Source organism: Mustela putorius, unplaced genomic scaffold, assembly GCF_011764305.1.
Source record: "Mustela putorius furo isolate JIRA1106 unplaced genomic scaffold, ASM1176430v1.1 tig00000281_pilon_pilon_pilon, whole genome shotgun sequence".
Classification (NCBI taxonomy): domain Eukaryota; kingdom Metazoa; phylum Chordata; class Mammalia; order Carnivora; family Mustelidae; genus Mustela; species Mustela putorius.
This window is the reverse complement of record NW_025421343.1, coordinates 686,911-705,283: the sequence shown is the minus strand read 5'-3', so window position 1 is coordinate 705,283 and position 18,373 is coordinate 686,911. Positions and strand designations below refer to the sequence as shown.

General features: G+C 45.2%; 1 long non-coding RNA gene and 1 pseudogene across 17 annotated transcripts in view; both read left to right on the top strand.

Annotated features, from left to right (window-relative positions):
• Nucleotides 1–18,373, top strand: part of LOC101674755 — a 111,716-nt gene that overhangs the window by 63,093 nt on the left and 30,250 nt on the right. For 16 of the 17 annotated variants that reach the window (XR_001177809.2, XR_006606433.1, XR_006606434.1 and 13 more), the window contains one exon: nt 10,589–10,728. This is a non-coding gene — a long non-coding RNA (uncharacterized LOC101674755). The remainder of the gene's footprint in view (nt 1–10,588; nt 10,729–18,373) is intronic. The other variant, XR_001177822.2, reaches the window with a different exon arrangement.
• On the top strand, nt 17,524–17,733 carry LOC123391815 (annotated as a pseudogene).

Below are 18,373 nucleotides of genomic sequence, written 5' to 3'. Positions count from 1 at the left end.
CACACACACACACACACACACACACACACTCTGTAGTGGTGGTGCTTTCTGTTGCTTGTTGTGGTGTCTGTTGCTTGTGAGAATGCTCGTAGTCACAAACTGGTATAGACAGAGTAACACATTTTAACAGATTTAACTTTTATTCATCCAGTTGACAAAGACACAGTAGTGCTTCTATGTGTTGGACATTCATTTGGGCCACAGAAGTGTAAGGTATAAAGGATAGATCTCTTGCATTAACTCCCACTACCAAGACTCAGAGCTAGGCAACTACTTCCCTTTACTACACACACCATCACACTCCTTGGACCCCCTTCTTTATCCCATTCCAATATCAGACCGAGAAATGAGTTTGGGGACAGGGCGCCTGGTTGGCTCAGTAGACTGGGCGTCTGTGTTTGGCTTGGGTCATGATCCCAGGGTCCCAGGATGGAGCCCCATGTCAGGCTCTCTGCTTTCTGCTTGGTGGGGAGCCTGCTTCTCCCTCTCCCTCTGCCTGCTGCTCCCCCTGCTTGTGTACTCTTCCTCTCTCTGTGTCAAATAAATAATAAAGTCTTTAAAATAAATTAAAAAAAAAAAAAGAAATGAGTTTGGGGCATGGACCAAGACAGGAGAGGGTTAGGCTTCAGGCTTCCACATTATTTGTTGCAATTCCTGTGGCCAGAAGTACTGGGTGGTGGGCATGGGAAGAGGGCTGGATGTGGGGAGAGGTGGTATAGCACCTGAAATGACTCTAGGAACTCCTGGAGCTCCTGTGTCTTCCAGCAGAAGTCTGGGAGAGGACGTTGGGAGAGGGAGTAAGAGGAGAGTAAGAGGAGGAGTGAGGAAGGGAGGGAAGGAAGAATCAGGTAAGGGAAGAGGGGATTGTAGGCAGACCCTTTGGGCTGGGCAGAGCCAGATTAACAGGGACATCTCAGAGCTCACCTAGGACAGACAGGGCAGGTGAAATCTCTTATTTTATTTAAGGTGCCAAATCTTGTGGAAGTGAGCAGGGATGTCTTGGCAGCCTGGTATCTAGCCTGGTGATCTGACTTCAGGCCAACCAGGGCTGCCAAACAAGGGGCGGTACTAGCACCTGCTCTGTCTCTCAGCACCCTCGTCCATCCAGATAGACTGTTCCAAAGACCCATCTCTTGTGTTACAAAAGGCAACCAGTTCACTAGCACTTACTTCCCTGAGGGGTTTGCATTTGAGAGACCCCAGAATATTACTTCTACTACTGCTGTATAAATTTTACTAGAACTGTTACTTTTCCTCTAGGCAAGTAATTTGGTAATTTAAAATTTTATCAAGGGGCCCCTGGGTGGCTCAGTCAGTTAAGCATCCCCCTTTGGCTCAGGTCATGATCCCGGCATCCTGGGATGGAGCCCTGCATTGGGCTCTCTGCTCAGCTTGGAGCCTGCTTCTTCCTCTCTCTCTGCCCCTCCCTCTCTTATGCTCTCTCTCTCAGATTTTAAGATAAAATCTTAAAATTTTTTTTTCTTGGGGCACCTGGGTGGCTTAGTGGGTTAAAGCCTCTGCCTTCAGTTCAGGTCATGGTCCCAGGGCCCCGGGATAAAGCCCCGAGTCGGGCTCTCTGCTCAGTGGGGAGCCTGCTTCCCCCTTTCTCTCTGCCTGCTTCTCTGCCTACTTGTGATCTCTGTCTGTAAAGTAAATAAATAAAATCTTAAAAAATTTTTTTCTCAAAATTTAAAAATTATTCACATAAAATTTCTGTAGTCTTGTTTTTATATCTCTACTGTATCTTCCCTTTTTCATTCCCAAAGTTGCATACTTAATGCTTCATGCTTTTTTCATTAGTTTTGTTGGAGTTCTGTTTTGTAAGCACCAGCTTTTATGTTATATCTATTGTTTGTTTATTTGCCTTTTATTTCATTAACTTTTCCTTCTTAATAATTTTTTTTTAAGATTTATTTATTTGACAGACAGAGAGCACAAGTAGGCAGAGAGGCAGGTGGGGGGTAGGGGAAGCAGGCTCCCTGCTGAGCGGAGAGCCCGATGTGGGGCTCGATCCCAGGACTCTGAGATCATGACTTGAGCCGAAGGCAGAGGCTTTCACCCACTGAGCCACCCAGGCGCCCCTCTTAATCATTTAAGGTTTATTTATTTGTTTTGGGGGGGGTACAAAATGGGGGGAGGGGCAAGGGAGAGAGAATGCCAACACAGGGCTTGAGTTGGACACTTAACTGACTGAGCCACCCAGGCACCCCTCTTCTTAACCATTTTAAAACCAGTTTTATAATTGAAAAGCAATACAGGGGCACCTGGGTGGCTCAGTGGGTTAAGCGTCTGCGTTCAGTTCAGTTCATGGTCCCAGGGTCCTGTGATAGAGTCCCATGTTGGGCTCTCTGCTCAGCAGAGACCCTGTTTCTCCCTCTTCCTCTGCCTGCCCTCCTCCTGCTTGTGCTCTCTCTCCCTTGCTCTGTCAAATAAATAAAATCTTAAAAAAAGAAAAAAGCAATACAAAGCGTCACTTTTTCTTACAAACTATTATAAAAAGATCAGTTACCCAAAAGAAGAGAGGATTAAAAAAAGAACTATAATAAACATAGTAAGAGAAGACCTTACAAGTAAAATAATGCATCTGTAATAACGGGCCTCTAGGATTGAGTGGGAAAAAGAGGCATTTTAGAGCTAGTGCTCAGTGGAGGGAACCCTGGAAAGTAACCCAGTGCTCCTGCCTACCTCCCCCCCATCTTTATTTAAGATTGGTATCAGGGAAGACACAGACCTCTGTTTCCTTCTCTGTAAATAGTGACTAATACAGAATGGCCCCACCTGCCTTACTTACTTCATTGGCTGTTGTATCTGATCAGATACTGAATGTGAAGGAGATGAGACCTGAACTCCCACTGAGCCCTCTGCTCCCCGTCTGTTCTCCCACAATTAGCAGAGTATGAAGGGTTTACAGAGGAACCCAGCCTTCCTTGGCAGGGTTAGTTACCAGGCCGTGGCTTTTAAGGGAACATTATTTTGAAGGGAAGGAAGGGTCTTATTCTCTGTTTAGCTCACTGTGCCTGTTGTCTCATCTCTTCTTCAGCTAAGTTTTATTTTTGATTTTGTATTATAATTCTGTATTTTACGGAGAAGTACGTGGAAGGGGTGGGTGTGCTAAAAATGAGCTCCAAGAACTGGGAGGCAGGAAGGGGGGCTCAATATTAGTGGTTCCCAAACGTTTTGGTCTCAGGACCCTTTTACACTCTTAAAAATTATTGAGAACTTCAAACATCTTTATTTATGTGGGCTGTGGCTGTAGATATTTACCATAATACCAATATGGAAAAGAATATTAGAGAAAGACTTTAAAAGTATTTATTAATTATGTAAAAATAACAATAATAAATCCTTTACATGTAAGATACTTTTTATAAAAATATGTTATCTAAAATGAAAAAATTCAGAGAGTTATTATTTTACAGTTTTGCAACTGTCTTTAATGACTGGCTAAACAGAAGACATTCGGATTCTTGTATCTCCTTTACCAGTCTATCATATGTTGCTTTGGTTGAAGTAGGTGAATACAAACCCACTTCATACAGATTTGTAGTTGAAAAAAGTAGGAGTATTTTTAATAGGCTTTTCAGATAATTATGGATATCTTCTTTGATGTTTCACCAAAACTAGACAAATGGTATTTTCTGATAGGTAGTTGCAGTGTGAGATCTGAAACCGAATCAGTGTATTTCTCATCCTCAGTTATATTCTAATCCATTGATCTGTTTATACTTTGAATGGTTCTTTAGCTCATGGTTGAGACATCATGCATTGGTCATTTGGAAAATAATGGCTTGGTGATTGCAGATTTTCCCAATGTAGACACATTTTGATCCATAGTATTACATTCCTTAATATTACTGCTGATGTCATCAGCAAAGTCTTTAAGTACCAGGAAGCTGTGAAGCTCATGGTGTGGAGACAAGTTTTCTGAAATTCTAATTTTCACTTGCCAGATCGAATTTTATCTTTCGCAAAACATACTATCAGTTTTCCTTGACGTGACAAGCTCACTTCATTGATTTTTAAGAAAATGACTGTGAAATGCGCATGTCTGAGTAATCATAGTTTGTCAGTTGTTCTTTCCTTTTTTGGAAGGGGGTGGGGGTTAGTAATTTTTATAATAAAAATGTTTCATGGAAAAAGGAGGTGGTTCATTTCTCAATGCAAACAATCACATGAATTTATCTAGTACTTTGGTATATAGCAGAAGTGCTTTATGTACAGACTATTAACAAGATGTACTCATGGATTTTTTTTTTAAGATTTATTTATTTATTTGATACAGAGAGAGATGGTAAGTAGTCAGAGAGGCAGGCAGAGAGAGAGGGGGAAGCAGGCTCCCTGCAGGGAGCCTGATGTGGGGTTTGATCCCAGGACTTTGAGATCATGACCTGAGCCAAAGGCAGAGGCTTAACCCACTGAGTCACCTAGGCGCCCCTTGTTTTTTTTTTTTTTAAGATTTTATTTTTAAGTAATCTCTACACCCAACGTGGGGCTCAGTCTCATAACCCTGAGATCACAAGTCACAGGCTAGCCAGGAACCCCAAGAGTCATGTTAAAAAATCAGTAATTATTGTTCTATCATGGCATTCTTGTGTGAAGCTAGCCTTTTTGTTAAACCAAAGTGCCTGGGGTGAAGAATATGACCGGTGATTTGTGTTAAGTCCCCAGAAGTTTTACACCACTGTTGCTTTTGTATTATCAGTTCAAATGTCAACTGAGTACTGCAAAAAAGTCTTAGTATTATTATAAATATGGTCTTTACCTCTTGGGCCGCACTGGAAGGGCCTTTGGGACTCCCAGGACTCCAGGGATCATAATTTGAGAGGCACCAAGGTGTGTGATCGTGGGCAATAATAGTTTGTGGCTTGGAGCACCTCGGTATCCCTAGACCTCAGTTTTCTCAGCTGTTAAGGGGAGCCAGGGTTCTACACACACAGACTGTGTTTACTAGTTCTTGAAGCCACTTCTCCCTTAGGATGCTGCTCTCTTCCTTCCTTTCTTATGTCTTCTTTCCCCTCCGTATCTCCCCACCCCAAGCCTACCTCTTAGAGGTGGGGATCTTCCTTGTTGTTTTCCCTCCTCTTTTCCTCCCTGGGCTATCTTATCCCCTCCTTGATCTTAAGCCATCACCTGTAGGCTGACAACTCCCAAATCTCTATTTTCAGTGCAGATGTCTGTCCTGGGATCCAGCGCTGTGATTCTAGCTGCCCTTGGGACCTCTTCACCTGTATGCCCTACAGGCATGTCAAAGTCAACAGGTCTAAACTGATTTCATCATCTTCCCCAACACATTGCCTCCTCGTCCAGAATAGCCAGTCATCTACCCACTGCTTAAGCCAGAAGCCCAGGAGCCCTCCTCTCCTTATCTGATCCCCTCACTTCCCTCATCTAATCACCCAAGCCTATCAGTACTGCCTCCTAAAGATTTTCTCAATCTTTTTCTGCTCTCCAGTTCTACCACCAGTGCCTCAGGTCAAGCCCTCATCACTCCTTAACCAAACTATAGCTTGAACCTTCTCCCTGGGCCCCCTCATCTCCCCTTTCCAATTTCCAATCTGCAACTCTGGCTGGAAACCACAAGATCATCTTCTCACACTTATCTTCTTCTTGTTGTTTTATTTCCTATTAAATAAATTTCCTAAATAAATTTATTTCCTAATAAATTTCCTATTAAATAAATACATATTGAATACTTATCATGCCAGGCCCTGTGTGGGGTGCTGGGGATAGAACATAGAGCACAATAGGCGTAGTCCTTGGCATTCAGCACTCGCAGTGTATGAGGGGACAGAAGAAAGTACAGGGCACAGGTAATCAAGACACAACGTGATGGGGAAGGAGGAGAGGGCAGTGCTTGCGAGCCTCTAGAAGCCTGAGCTGAGGGCTAGCTGAGCCCGAAAGGTGGTGAGGGAACACTTCCTGGAGGAAGCAACACTCTGAGACTACACACTCGGTGAGAGTTAGCTAGGAGTGGTGGGAGTGTGGTGGTGAAAAATTTGCCTGGTAATTTGTTCATCTCATTTCCCTGCATAAAAGCCCTCTTCTGAGCTTCACCATTGCCAGCAGAATAAAGTTCAAATTCCTTATCAAGGAACCCAATCTGCGTGGCCTCACTGACCACTCCCCTGTATTGAGTCTGTGGTACTCTAAGTTAGTTCCCCCAGCCTCTGGCTAGCTCCCGCACAGCTCCAGGCCTTTGCACGTGCAGTTCCTCATGCCCTCCACCCTTCCCACCCACTCTGAATTACCGATGTCAGTTGACTCAGGAGACCTTCCATGACCCCTCCCATGTAGACTTTGTGGCTCCCTCTTCTGTGCTCCCCACCTGTGCACACACCTGCACACCTGTGCACTTGTCACATCATTAGAGCTCATCCACGTGTATCTCTGACTCTTGCTCCTACCTGCCAGTGCAGAATTCCAGGTCTTGCCTACCTCCCACACCCTCGCCCCGTGAGCATTTTGGGCGTCCCCAGGGTGTGTGTCTCCCCGGCGCTGTTGGATAAGGTTAGACAGCTACACCCTCCCACTCCCAGCTATCTTTTTCCCCCTCCTCCACTCGGCAACCTCCCTTTGCCCCTGTCACACCCCATGGAGCTATCAGTTCTGCTGGACATTGCCACACCCATTAGACGCCCTGCGCCTGCTGGGAGCCACTGACACTCCTGCTGGCACGAGATCAGCTGGCTCCACTGCAGGAGTGGGGCTGGGAGGCTGCTGGCACCTCCAGTGCTTCACAGATCCTTGAGGTTTGATCCCACGGATATGTGTACGTCACAACTACTACGACTTCAGCTCAGAATTACTTCCCCCTTTCCACTGAGCAAAGCTTTGGCCCTGGTTCAGTTCACTGTGCTTGTCTCCTTCCCTTAGGAATAGTTCTTTCCTAACAAGTCTTGCAACCCTTCATGCACATATACTCCACAAGGTTCTGCCCTTGGGTGGGCTAAATAGGTGTGACCTGCATCACCCTTCAGCTCTAGCCTAGAGGGAAAAATATATGTGTATTTATATATTTAAAATAGTAGATGATATAAGTGATACTGAATAGAGCTTCATCATTAAAAAATAAAAGGGCACCTGGGTGGCTCAGTGGGTTGACGCCTTCGGCTCTGGTCATGATCTCAGGGCCCTGCGATTGAACCCCTCTTCGGGCTCTCCGCTTAGTGGGGAGCCTGCCCCCCCCCCCGCCTCTCTGCTTATTTGTGATCTCTGTCAAATAAATAAATAAATAAATAAATAAAATCTTTCTTTAAAAAGCAGTTTAGAAATACATAAAGTAAAAAGGTAAAGCCCCCCTTCTAGCCCTTCCCCTAGGCTAAAAGCTTACCCTACTGGTAGACACTGTTAATTCTTTGGTGGGAATGTTCAGACGTTTTGCTCCATATTTATACATATATTTGGCTGGCATAATATTGGAGAAATCTCTTTCTTCTTGGATTTTCCCCTTTCCCACTCTCACATTCCTGGAGCTCATTTCCTCTTGAGCTAGCTCCCCAGATTAGAAAATAGAATCAAGTTTCAGGTGTCTCTGGCTTTTGTGTGCCAAAAACTTAGGCACTTATGAGAACTTTAGGGTTTGTGGAATAGCTCATTGAAGGAAAACGATTCTCTTGCACAGACTCAATACCTTGACTAGAAATGAGAAAGAAGGATTTCACCGGGAGTGGAAAGAACCTCCAGTTCTTTGCAGACCTCTCTTCCCCAGACTGGCTCAGGGCAGGAGAGACAGGACAGAAAGATCTGTGGTCTCCAGAGTCCCACCTGCTTTCTAGCAGATCACCTGGGCAGGCAGGAGTAAGATCCCAGAGAGGGGTGGCCACCAAGCTGTAGGGACACAGTCAGCCTGGTCCAAGATTCTTGGATGCCCATGGGTGGCAGAGAGCAGCAGAGGCTATTAGAGTGGCTTCAGCCAGCTTCACAGCCACCTCCTCTGCTCCATGCCTGGCATTTCTCAGTATTCAGTTCAGGAGAACTCAGATACACCTATAGTTGAGTTTCCTGTTGGCACGATAGGAGCTTACCATAAACATTTGAGTTGAGTTATAGAAACTAAAGTTTGGTGTCCTTCACACTTGAATTTGTGAACTGAGATTCATTCCTATGGCTTGTGCTATTAAAAAAAAGTTGCAATGTATCTTAAAAATGTTTCTCCATCAGTAGATATAAATTTATCTGTTCTTTTTAAAAAAACAATATCCGAGATGCCTGGATGGCTCAGTCAGTTAGTGTCTGCCTTCAGCTCAGGTCATCATCCCAGGGTTCTGGGATTCCGGCATCCAGCCCAGCTTCAGGCTCCTTGCTCAGCAGGGAGCCTGCTTCTCTCCCTGCCTGCCGCTGCCCCTGCTTGTGCTTTCTCTGTCTGACAAATGAATACATAAAATCTTAAAAAACAGTAAAAAACTATTATTTTCAAAAACATACATGCTCATAGTAGAAAATTTTAACAGTACCAAAGGAGAAAGCAAAAGTTCTCCAGTCCTCTGTTCCTACTCTCTAGATAGAACTATTGCTAACGGTTTTTCCTTCTCCTCCTCCTCCTTCTTCTTTTTTCAGATTCTATTTATTTATTTTTATTTTTTTTTAAGATTTTTAATTTTATTTATTTGACAGAGAGACATCACAAGTAGGCAGAGAGAGAGAGAGAGGAGGAAGCAGGCTCCCCGCCGAGCAGAGAGCCCGATGTGGGACTTGATCCCAGGACCCCGAGATCATGACCCGAGCCAAAGGCAGCGGCTCAACCCACTGAGCCACCCAGGTGCCCTTCAGATTCTATTTATTTGACAGAGCACAAGCTAGGGGAGTGGCAGGCAGAAGGAGAAGGAGAAGCAGGTTCCCCACTAAGCAAGGAGCCTGATATGGTGCTCAATCCCAGGACCCTGGGATTATGACCTGAGCTGAAGGCAGCTCTGAATCCTCTATGGCCTTCTCCCTTCTGGGCTCTTCAGGGCTCTCGTGAGGCCTCTCAAGGCCACAGACACAAGCTGCCAGAGAAGTCAGCTCCTGGACTCCCTTTCTGTCTACACCCTCTTAGTCTCTCAGGGGTGAGGGTAACTTCCGACTAGAGTAGGCCCCAGTTTCCCATTCCATCTGCCTGGAAAGAAAATGGCAGCCACCTACAGAAATAGAATTGGCTGCTCTGTACTTCCCCACCTGCAGCTCCTACATCAAGCCACAAGGGGCCCCATTGTGGGATCTTTAGTCCTGGATCCATACCAGACCTGCCGAGTGTGTGGCATAGCTTCTCCATAGCAGTAGCTTTTTTTTTTTTAAAGATTTAATTAATTTATTTGAGAGAGCGACAGAGCACAGCAGGGGGAGGGCTGGACAGAGAGGGAGAAGCTGATTTCCTGCTGAGCAGGGAGGCCAGTGTGGGGCTCAATCCCAGGACTCCTGAGATCATGACCTGAGCCAAACGCAGCCACCCAACCAACTGAGCCACCAGACGCTTACCCCCTACCTTTTTATTTTATTTTATTTTATTTTTAAAAAATATTTTATTTATTTATTTGACAGAGATCACAGGTAGGCAGAGAGGCAAGCAGAGAGAGAGGAGGAAGCAGGCTCCCGGCTGAGCAGAGAGCCCGATGTGGGGCTCGATCCCAGGACCCTGGGATCATGACCTGAGCCGAAGGCAGAGGCTTCAACCCACTGAGCCACCCAGGCGCCCCACCACCACTACCTTTTTTTTTTTTTTTTAAGATTTTTAAATTTTTTAATTGACAGACAGATCACAAGTAGGCAGAGAGGCAGGCAAAGAGAGAGAGAGGAGGAAGCAGGCTCTCCGCGGAGCAGAGAGCCCGATGTGGGGCTCGATCCCAGGACCCTGGGATCATGACCTGAGCTGAAGGCAGCGGCTTAACCCACTGAGCCACCCAGGCGCCCCCACCACTACCTTTTTAAAAGTAAATTCTATACCTAACGTGGGGCTTGAACTCATGACCTCGAGATCAAGAGTCACGTGTTTTAGGGGCACCTGGGTGGCTCAGTAGGTTGAGCGTCTGACTCTTGATTTTGGCCCAGGTCATGATTTCAGAGTTGCAAGATTGAGCCCTGCATCAGACTCCGTCCGTGCTGGGCATGGAGCCTGCTTAAGATTCTTTCTCTCCCTTTTCCTGTCCCCTCTAAAAAAGAAGAGTCGGTGCTCTATTGAGTCTGCTGGGTGCCCCTGTGACAGTGGCTTTTATAGGACTGTATCAGTGGTCTGAAAGGGGGCAATTTTGTCCCAATACCACTAGCAGGGGACATTTAGCAATGTTTGGAGCTATTTTTGGTTATCACAAATTGGTATGTGGGAGGGTTAGTGGGGTACTACTGGTATACAGTGGGTAGAGAGAGGCCAGGGCTACTGCTAAACATCCTTCAGTGTGCAGAACAGCTGCTCACAAGGAAGAGTTACCAGCCCAAAATGTTACTAGTGTTGAGGCTGAGAAACCATTGGCTACAGAGGCTAGACAGTTCCCAACATGACTGTCACCATGTAGCTCCTCCTTCTGTTAACAGTGCCAAGCACGTTTATGTCTTGTTCTCTTGTAGCTTGCAACTGTTCTAAGTGCTTTATCTTCATTAACTCATTTAATCCTTACAGGTCTGTGAGGCAGGTTCCACTATTATCATCTCATCTTGCAGATGGGGAAGCCGAGTCATGGAGCTGTAAAGTACCTAGTCCAAGGTTCCCATGGTGGCAGTCTAGGCTCAGTCTCCAGATACCCTCTGTACATGCTCATGGTAAGCACAGCAGGACCTCCCTGCCTTCTTTGCTACTTCTAGAACCTTGGGAGCACCGGGGATTGTACATAGCTATACAAGGAGGGAAAACAAGCAGGACTGGTCTTTACTCCCAGATTCTGACTCTCCCATTTCTGATGGCTTTTGTATTTTTTTCCTTCCCTCACCAAAGTGAGTACTGATTACAGAGATTATGGACAACCATGAAAATTAACTTAGTGGATTTGCATAAAAAATCCTACGTCCTTCCTACAGTGGTCTCCTAGGGCTCTTTCATTCTATAGGCTGAACTGCTTGGGTGGCAGATTCGCTTAAATATGAGAGCAGACCTGATCACAGGAGGACAAGGAGGAGCTGGTGAGTCAAGCTTGGGACACCAGGGACATAGGACTACTCTGATTAGGCCCATAGTTTTGATGAAGGGGCTGCTCTTCCAAAGGAGGCCTCCAGTAGCCAAGATGGGAAGCTGTAAATGGGGGGAGGGTGGCGGAAGAAGTGGGAGGGGATCAGTTGGATCAAAGCCAGAGGAAATACTCATTGGTTCCTTAATTATAGGATGCCATAGGATTGGCTTTGCCTCTGGGTGTGGGGGCAGTAACCTGTGCTTTAAACAAACAGCCTTGTCACTCAACAATAATGAGCAGCAACAATAAGCATCTTCAATGGGACGAAATTGACAGGTGGCCCACAACATGCAGCCTCAAGCCTGGCCTGCAGCTGAGCTTGAATGCCACACCTGTGGAGCCAACCAGTCTGTGCTCAGGCAGCCCACAGGGTCACGGGCACAGAGGTGACATGGTCTTTCATGGGCCATTTGCCAAGAACCTGTAGGCACTGTGAGACCCTTACCCATGGTCTAGAGAATTGAAGAGACAAGATTAAGTTTGAAAAGTTAAACAGAAGCATAAGAAATACCACATATATCATGTGTAAGGCATGTAGATGTTCAGAGTCAAATGGGAATTCTGGACAGGGACTCCCTCCAGGCAGATGGTAGGGAAGGAGGTCTATATCACACCACCATGGTTCTTTTAAAAGTGGGAAACACAAAGAACAAAGAAGGAAGTAAGAAGTCATACTATTAATACTAGTCAGTGGTATGTGTTATTATTTTGATTACATGCCTAAAGATCTTTTATCTGTGCACATATGTGGATGTGTACACACATGTATTTTGTTACATAACTGGGTTTGTCTCATACATATGGTTCCGTGACTTGCTTTTTGTATTTAGCAATACATTGTAAACAGTTTTCTTTGACAATAAACACACTTCTTACGGCTCTGTAGATTTCACTGTATATCTACCATGATTTAACTAATCCCTTATTATTGCCCCTTGGGTTACTAACAGTAAGGCTTCTATAAAATTTGACTTTGTGTACATCCTTATTTTTATTCTTAGAATACAGTCTTGAAGTACAATTGGTAGATAAAAAAATATGCACACTTTCAATGGGTTCATTTTATATTGCCCAGTTGCCTTCCAGAGAGGACAGATCAACTTAGGCGCTTACCCCCAGTCTTATGAGAGCATCTCTTTGCCTGCAGCTTTCCCAATATTAGGGAATACTACTTTTTTTTTTTTTTAAGATTTTATTTATTTATTTGACAGAGAGAGAAAGACAGCGAGAGGGAACACAAGGAGTGGGAGTGGGAAAGGGAGAAGCAGACTCCCCACTGAGCAGGGAGCCTGACACAGGGCTTGATCCTAGGACTTTAGGATCATGGCCTGAGCCGAAGGCAGAGGTTTAATGACTGAGCCAGCCAGGTGCCCCTACTTTTTTTTAATTGCAAATTTGATAAGTAAAAATAGTAATTTATTGTTGCTGCCTTATTTTGCTTTTCTTTTTAAAAAATTATTATTTTATTAGTGGGACTCTTTTTTTTTTTTTTAAAGATTTTATCTATTTATTTGACAGAGAGAAATTACAAGTACACTGAGAGGCAGGCAGAGAGAGAGAGAAGGAAGCAGGCTCCCTGCTGAGCAGAGAGCCCAATGTGGGACTCGATCCCAGGACCCTGAGATCATGACCTGAGCCAAAGGCAGCGGCTTAACCCACTGAGGCACCCAGGCGCCCCGGGACTCTTTTTTTTTTACAGGCCAATTAGTCATTGGTAATTCTCTCTTGAAGGATTGATTATGTGCTTTATTTAGTTTTCTATTGGTATATATTTTTTTCATTTCATTTGTGTGGTGTTTTATTATTATTCAGTGTGGCTTATTCTTTTTTTGTCTTTTTTTTTTTATTTAAAGATTTTATTTATTTATTTGACAGAGAGAGATCACAAGTAGGCAGAGAGGCAGGCAGAGAGAGAGAGAGAGGAGGAAGCAGGCTCCCTGCTGAGCAGAGAGCCCGATTCGGGACTCGATCCCAGGACCCTGAGATCATGACCTGAGCCGAAGGCAGCAGCTTAACCCACTGAGCCACCCAGGCGCCCCTGTCTTTTTGATTTAAAGGAGAACTTGATATATATTCAAGATATTAACTCTTAGCCTTTCTTATATAACAACCGTTTATCCTAGATTGTCATTTGCATATTTAAGAATTTATTAACCTAAAATGTCCATGCAGTCAAGGTGGTCTTTATAGATTTCCAAGCCATTGGACTGGAGGTGGCTGTGACTAGAAGTAGAGAGGCCCATGGCAGTCCTTGAGCTGGTAACAGGGTGGTAGGATGAGGCCTTCAGTTGGGGCCAGGCTGGTGAGGATCAAGCTGCACAGGTTCAGGGCAGAATGAGAGGTGGCTAAGAAATGGTAACCTTGGGAGGGGGGAATGAGGAGGGAGCAGGAAGAGTCTGGGGTGATTCAAAGGTACTCATCTGGATGGCAGAGTAAGCAGGTAGAGGATGAGCCAGACTCAGAAATACATGGAAACGTTGGGGTGGGGAGCAGGGGTGGAGATTGTTATAATCCATCTTGGGATTGTTGATGGAGGTTCCTGGTGGAGAGAACTCATTGGTATTTGGATCTCTAGGCAGAACCTATGCTTCTGTCTTTGTGTCAGGCTTAGAAAAAATTTTTTTTCTGCTGCAGAATTATATATTCATATCAATTCTCAATACTTAAATGGTTTCTTTTTAACAAGTTACATTTATAAGTAAAAAAGGAAAAAAATTACATTTAATTCTTAACCTATATGGAATTTGTAACATTTTGGTAAATTCTGAGAGTTGAGAGTTTAACTTCTTTTTCCTAGTCAGCAATGATTAAAATATCTATCCTTAGCCTCCTGATCTGAAATACTGACTACATCTTACAGTACATTTCCACACATACCTGGGTCTGCTCTAGGACTCTGGTCTGTTCCAGTGAATTGATCTGTTCATACACCAGTACCTTCTATTTTTTTTTTTTTAAAGATTTTATTTATTTATTTGACAGAGAGAAATTACAAGTACACTGAGAGGCAGGCAGAGAGAGAGAGAAGGAAGCAGGCTCCCTGCTGAGCAGAGAGCGCGATGTGGGACTCGATCCCAGGACCCTGAGATCATGACCTGAGCCAAAGGCAGCGGCTTAACCCACTGAGCCACCCAGGCGCCCACCAGTACCTTCTATTTTGATCACCTTTTCTTTAATATAGCTTAATAGATGCTAGTGTGAGGTATACATCATCACACTGTTTTTCTCAGAATTTTCTTTGTTCTTTTAAGATAGACTTAAAATCAGTGTGCTAAGTCCTCCTCCTTTGGACTACACAGTGGAGCTGGAAACATGGGTCATCCCAGTGGAGCCCTTTATATTCATAAGCAGCAAACATTCGGATTTGGAGTTGGATTTGATGGGGCTGGACTTTCTTCAGGATGCAGAAATCACCGGGCTCTTTAAGGAAGAAGCCCCTCCCTCCCATTGACCTCCATGTGGGACATTCCATAGTCTGACCCAAAGACAGCCCTATGGACCTTCAGAGCTCTTGTGTCTCTGCTGCTGTGGCTGCTGTATGCCTAGCCGTGTGCTTCCCGCTCTAGTCTCACCATCCTATACCGGGGTCTACCTGTCCATCTTGCGGGGGACCCTGCCTCCAGGCAGTGCCCTCTTCAATCCTGGTCTTCTCTAAGGGTTTCCTGTGGGTTAGCTCTGGGGATTTTTTATTAATCTGTTTTTAAATGTGTTATTCCAGAAAGAATTCTTCATAATCACCAGCATTGTAATGGCTTCTTCCTAATTTCTTCTGAGCATGCATGTTTTTACTTATTTCATGTTTGCTTGGCCCTCGCTTTCCTCCTTCCTTCTCTCCCTCCCTCACTCCCCTTTTCCTTCCTCCCTTCCCTCCCTCTTTCCCTCCCTCCCTCCCTCCTTCTTTCTTTTCTTTCCTTCCCTTCCCTTCCCTTCCCTTTTCTTCCTTCCTCCCTTCCTTCCTTCCTTGTCTTCCATCCTTCCCTCGTTCCTCCCTTTCTTTTCCTTCCTTCCCTTCCTTTCTTACTGTCCCTCCTTCCTCTTTTCTTTCCCTCCCTCTCTCCCTCTTTCTTCCTTTCCTTTCCTGCTTTCTTTCTCTCTCTCTCTCTTTCTTTCTCTTTCCTTCCTTCCTTTCTTCTTTTTCTCTTTCTTTTTAAGTGACTATTTCCAGAATCCTTTTTACTGAGGAGGAATGAACATACAAGAAAGCTACACATCCTAAGCGTACATCTCAGCGAATATTTGTAATGTGTATACTCTATAACTACCACCATGATCAAAATATTTCTTGTAGAGTTAAGAAGCTGCGGTGGGAGATTAGATGGAGAGGGAAATCACGAGTGTGTCCCTAAGCTCCTATCTTTAAAAAAATATATTTTTTATTTTTAAAGATTTTATTTATTTATTTGAGAGTGAGAGAAAACAGGAGCAGGGGGAGAAACAGGCTCCCCCCTTAAGCAGGTAGCCTGATGTGGGGCTTGAACCCAGGACCCCAAGATCATGACCTGAGCTGAAGGCAGACACTTAAGGGACTGAGCCACCCAGGTGCCTCTCCTTTTTTTTTTTTTTAAGATTTATTTATTTATTTTAGAGAGCGTGCAGGAGAAGGGGGGAGGGGAAGAGGGAGAGAGAGAATCTCAAGAAGACTCCCCACTGAGCGGGAGCTCAAGCCCTTTGATTACAACCCTGACATCATAACCTGAATAGAAATCAAGAGTCAGATGCTTAACTGACTCAGCTATCCAAGTACCCCTCCGCATCTTTTCCTAGAACTGTCTTTAAAGGGTATTAAGAAGGGAACCACACTTCAAGTCAGGTCTATACAGTGGTGTAGAGAGCAGAATGGTAAGAAGTGGTGGGTTATGTTCTGGTCCTACTCTCACTAGCCATGGGACTTCTGTGCCTCAGTTTCAGCACCTGTAAAATCAGAGTAGATGATAGCTCCTACTTCACAAGATTGTCATGAAGATTACACGAGGCGGTACATGTAAGTGCACAAAAAATGTTAATTGTTGTTTTTGTTGTTATTAATAATGAGGAGGAGGAGGAGGTGGCAGTGATTCCTTTTTTTTTTTTTTTTGGTGGCAGTGATTCTTAATGAAGGGTACACATCAGAATCACCTGGGGCACTTTTGCAAAATACACGTGCTCAACCTGGCTGGATCTATTGAGTCAGAATCTATATTTTAAACACCTCTCCAAGGTATTCTGTTGCTTATCTGTGATTAAGAAGCACTGGGCTGGAGGTGGCCTGACGGGAAGCAGAAAGACCAGTGGGTGGCTCCTGTGATTGTGAGGGCTGGAGGGGTCAGAGCTGGGCAGATTCATGGCAGAGTGGAGAGGTGGCCAAGATGTGGTGACCTTGGGTGGGGAGCAAGGAAGGAAGGGGAGGAGTCAGTGGTGACTCATAGGGTGCTGACCTGGATGATCGAGTGAGCAGGTGGAGGATGAGCCAGAAACCAGAATACAGGAAATAGGGGAGGGGGACGGAGGGCCAGAGAGTGTTACAGTTCTCCTTGGGATTGCCGTTGGAGGCTCCTGGTAGAAATAACAAGTTAGTATTTGGGGCTCTAGGCCTGGGCTGATGGTATTTTTCAGGGAGTCATTGGGTTGAAGGAGATAGAGCCATGGACCTAGTCACAGAGCAAATGTTAAGAGCAGAAGATGTCCAAGTTCATAGGCATCCACCTCTGGGAAGGCCTGTGTCCATTCTTTCTTACTGCCTCCCTAGAAATAGAGAAGTGCTTGTTTCCTGTTTAATAACCCCCTTGCTGAGGACTTTTTGGGAATAAACTCTCACTTGAAGAAGAATAATAACTGTGGGTGACTTCCTCAGAGTTCTCAAAGTTTTCCACATGCCCTGATAGAGGAGCTTATCCTTATCTTCAGTACCCTCAGACCGCACGTACGGCTAGGGCAGCGTCTTCTGACATCCCTTCATCCCACATGCTGTCACACATTCCCAGTCTACGGTGGATGGGTTCGAAGGCTCTGGCTTTCTTCAGGCCATTAATATCAACCAGTTACTCTTTGGTAAAAATTTAGGTCATTCCAGTACCCCTCCTAGAGACATGTGCATTTAGAACTACAGGGGTAGGGGCACCTGGGTGGCTCAGTGGGTTAAGCCACTGCCTTCGGCTCAGGTCATGATCTCAGGGTCCTGGGATCAAGCCCCGCATTGGGCTCTCTGCTCAGCAGGGAGCCTGCTTCCTCCTCTCTCTCTGCCTGCCTCTCTGCCTGCTTGTGATCTCTCTCTGTCAAATAAATAAATAAAAGCTTTAAAAAAAAAAAAAAAAGAACTACAGGGGTAAAAGAAATAATGGAAGTCGTCGGATTCCTGAGGGAAGGCAGTCCTGGAATGAATTAATCATTTGCTCATTCTAGAATACCCGTGTCCAGCTTTGCGCAGTGGCAGTATCGTAGCCAATGAGGTTTATCCAAGGCGCGATTATTGCTAATAGAATACCCGTGTCCAGTAGACCTTGCTACACTGGTGGAAATGCTCTGTGCTATACAACATGATGGCCATGAGCCCTATGTGGCTATTGAGAGTTTGAAAAGTGGCCAGTATAACTGGGGAACTGAATTTTTCATTTTAATTAATTAAAAGTTAAATTTAAATTGACAAAAGAAAAGCAGGCCCTCTCACTGAGAGATAGGGGCACTAGGCTGGGCACCACCCCACTTGACTCTCCCACCCTCTAGTGTCCCCCAAAGGTAATTTTGAAAATAGGTCTTTGGAATCAAGTCAGGAACTCCCACTCCTCTAGCCTCAGCCCCTCAGTTTCCCTCCCCAGGAGTGCAGGTGTCCATAGCTATCCCCCACAGGCCTTTCTCAGCCCTGTGTTCGCCCCACTCCTTCTTACCATAGTAGATTGCCCATGCCTTTCCTTCTGCCCTTGCTGCCCCCTCCCTGTTCCCGCTCTGGCCACAGCAAGCCCTACTTCCCCCAAAAAGGCTTCCCTTACGCCTGTGCCTTCAGGTGAGGCCAGTTTTAGGACCTTGAACAGATTCCTTTGGACTTCTCATTGAGGTGGGGAGGTGGCAGGGCTGGGTCTGAGGAAGGTGTAGCTGCGGGATGGATGTGTGTTAGAGGACCGCATTTCAGACTTCCTTGACCACCACTCCCTGTGAGAAATCCATCTTGTGTCCCAACCACCACACACCTACATGCAGATATATAAAACTGAAGCAAAAGTTTTATAAAAATAACATCCTCGCTGTATGTGATGCACTTGGATATTTTC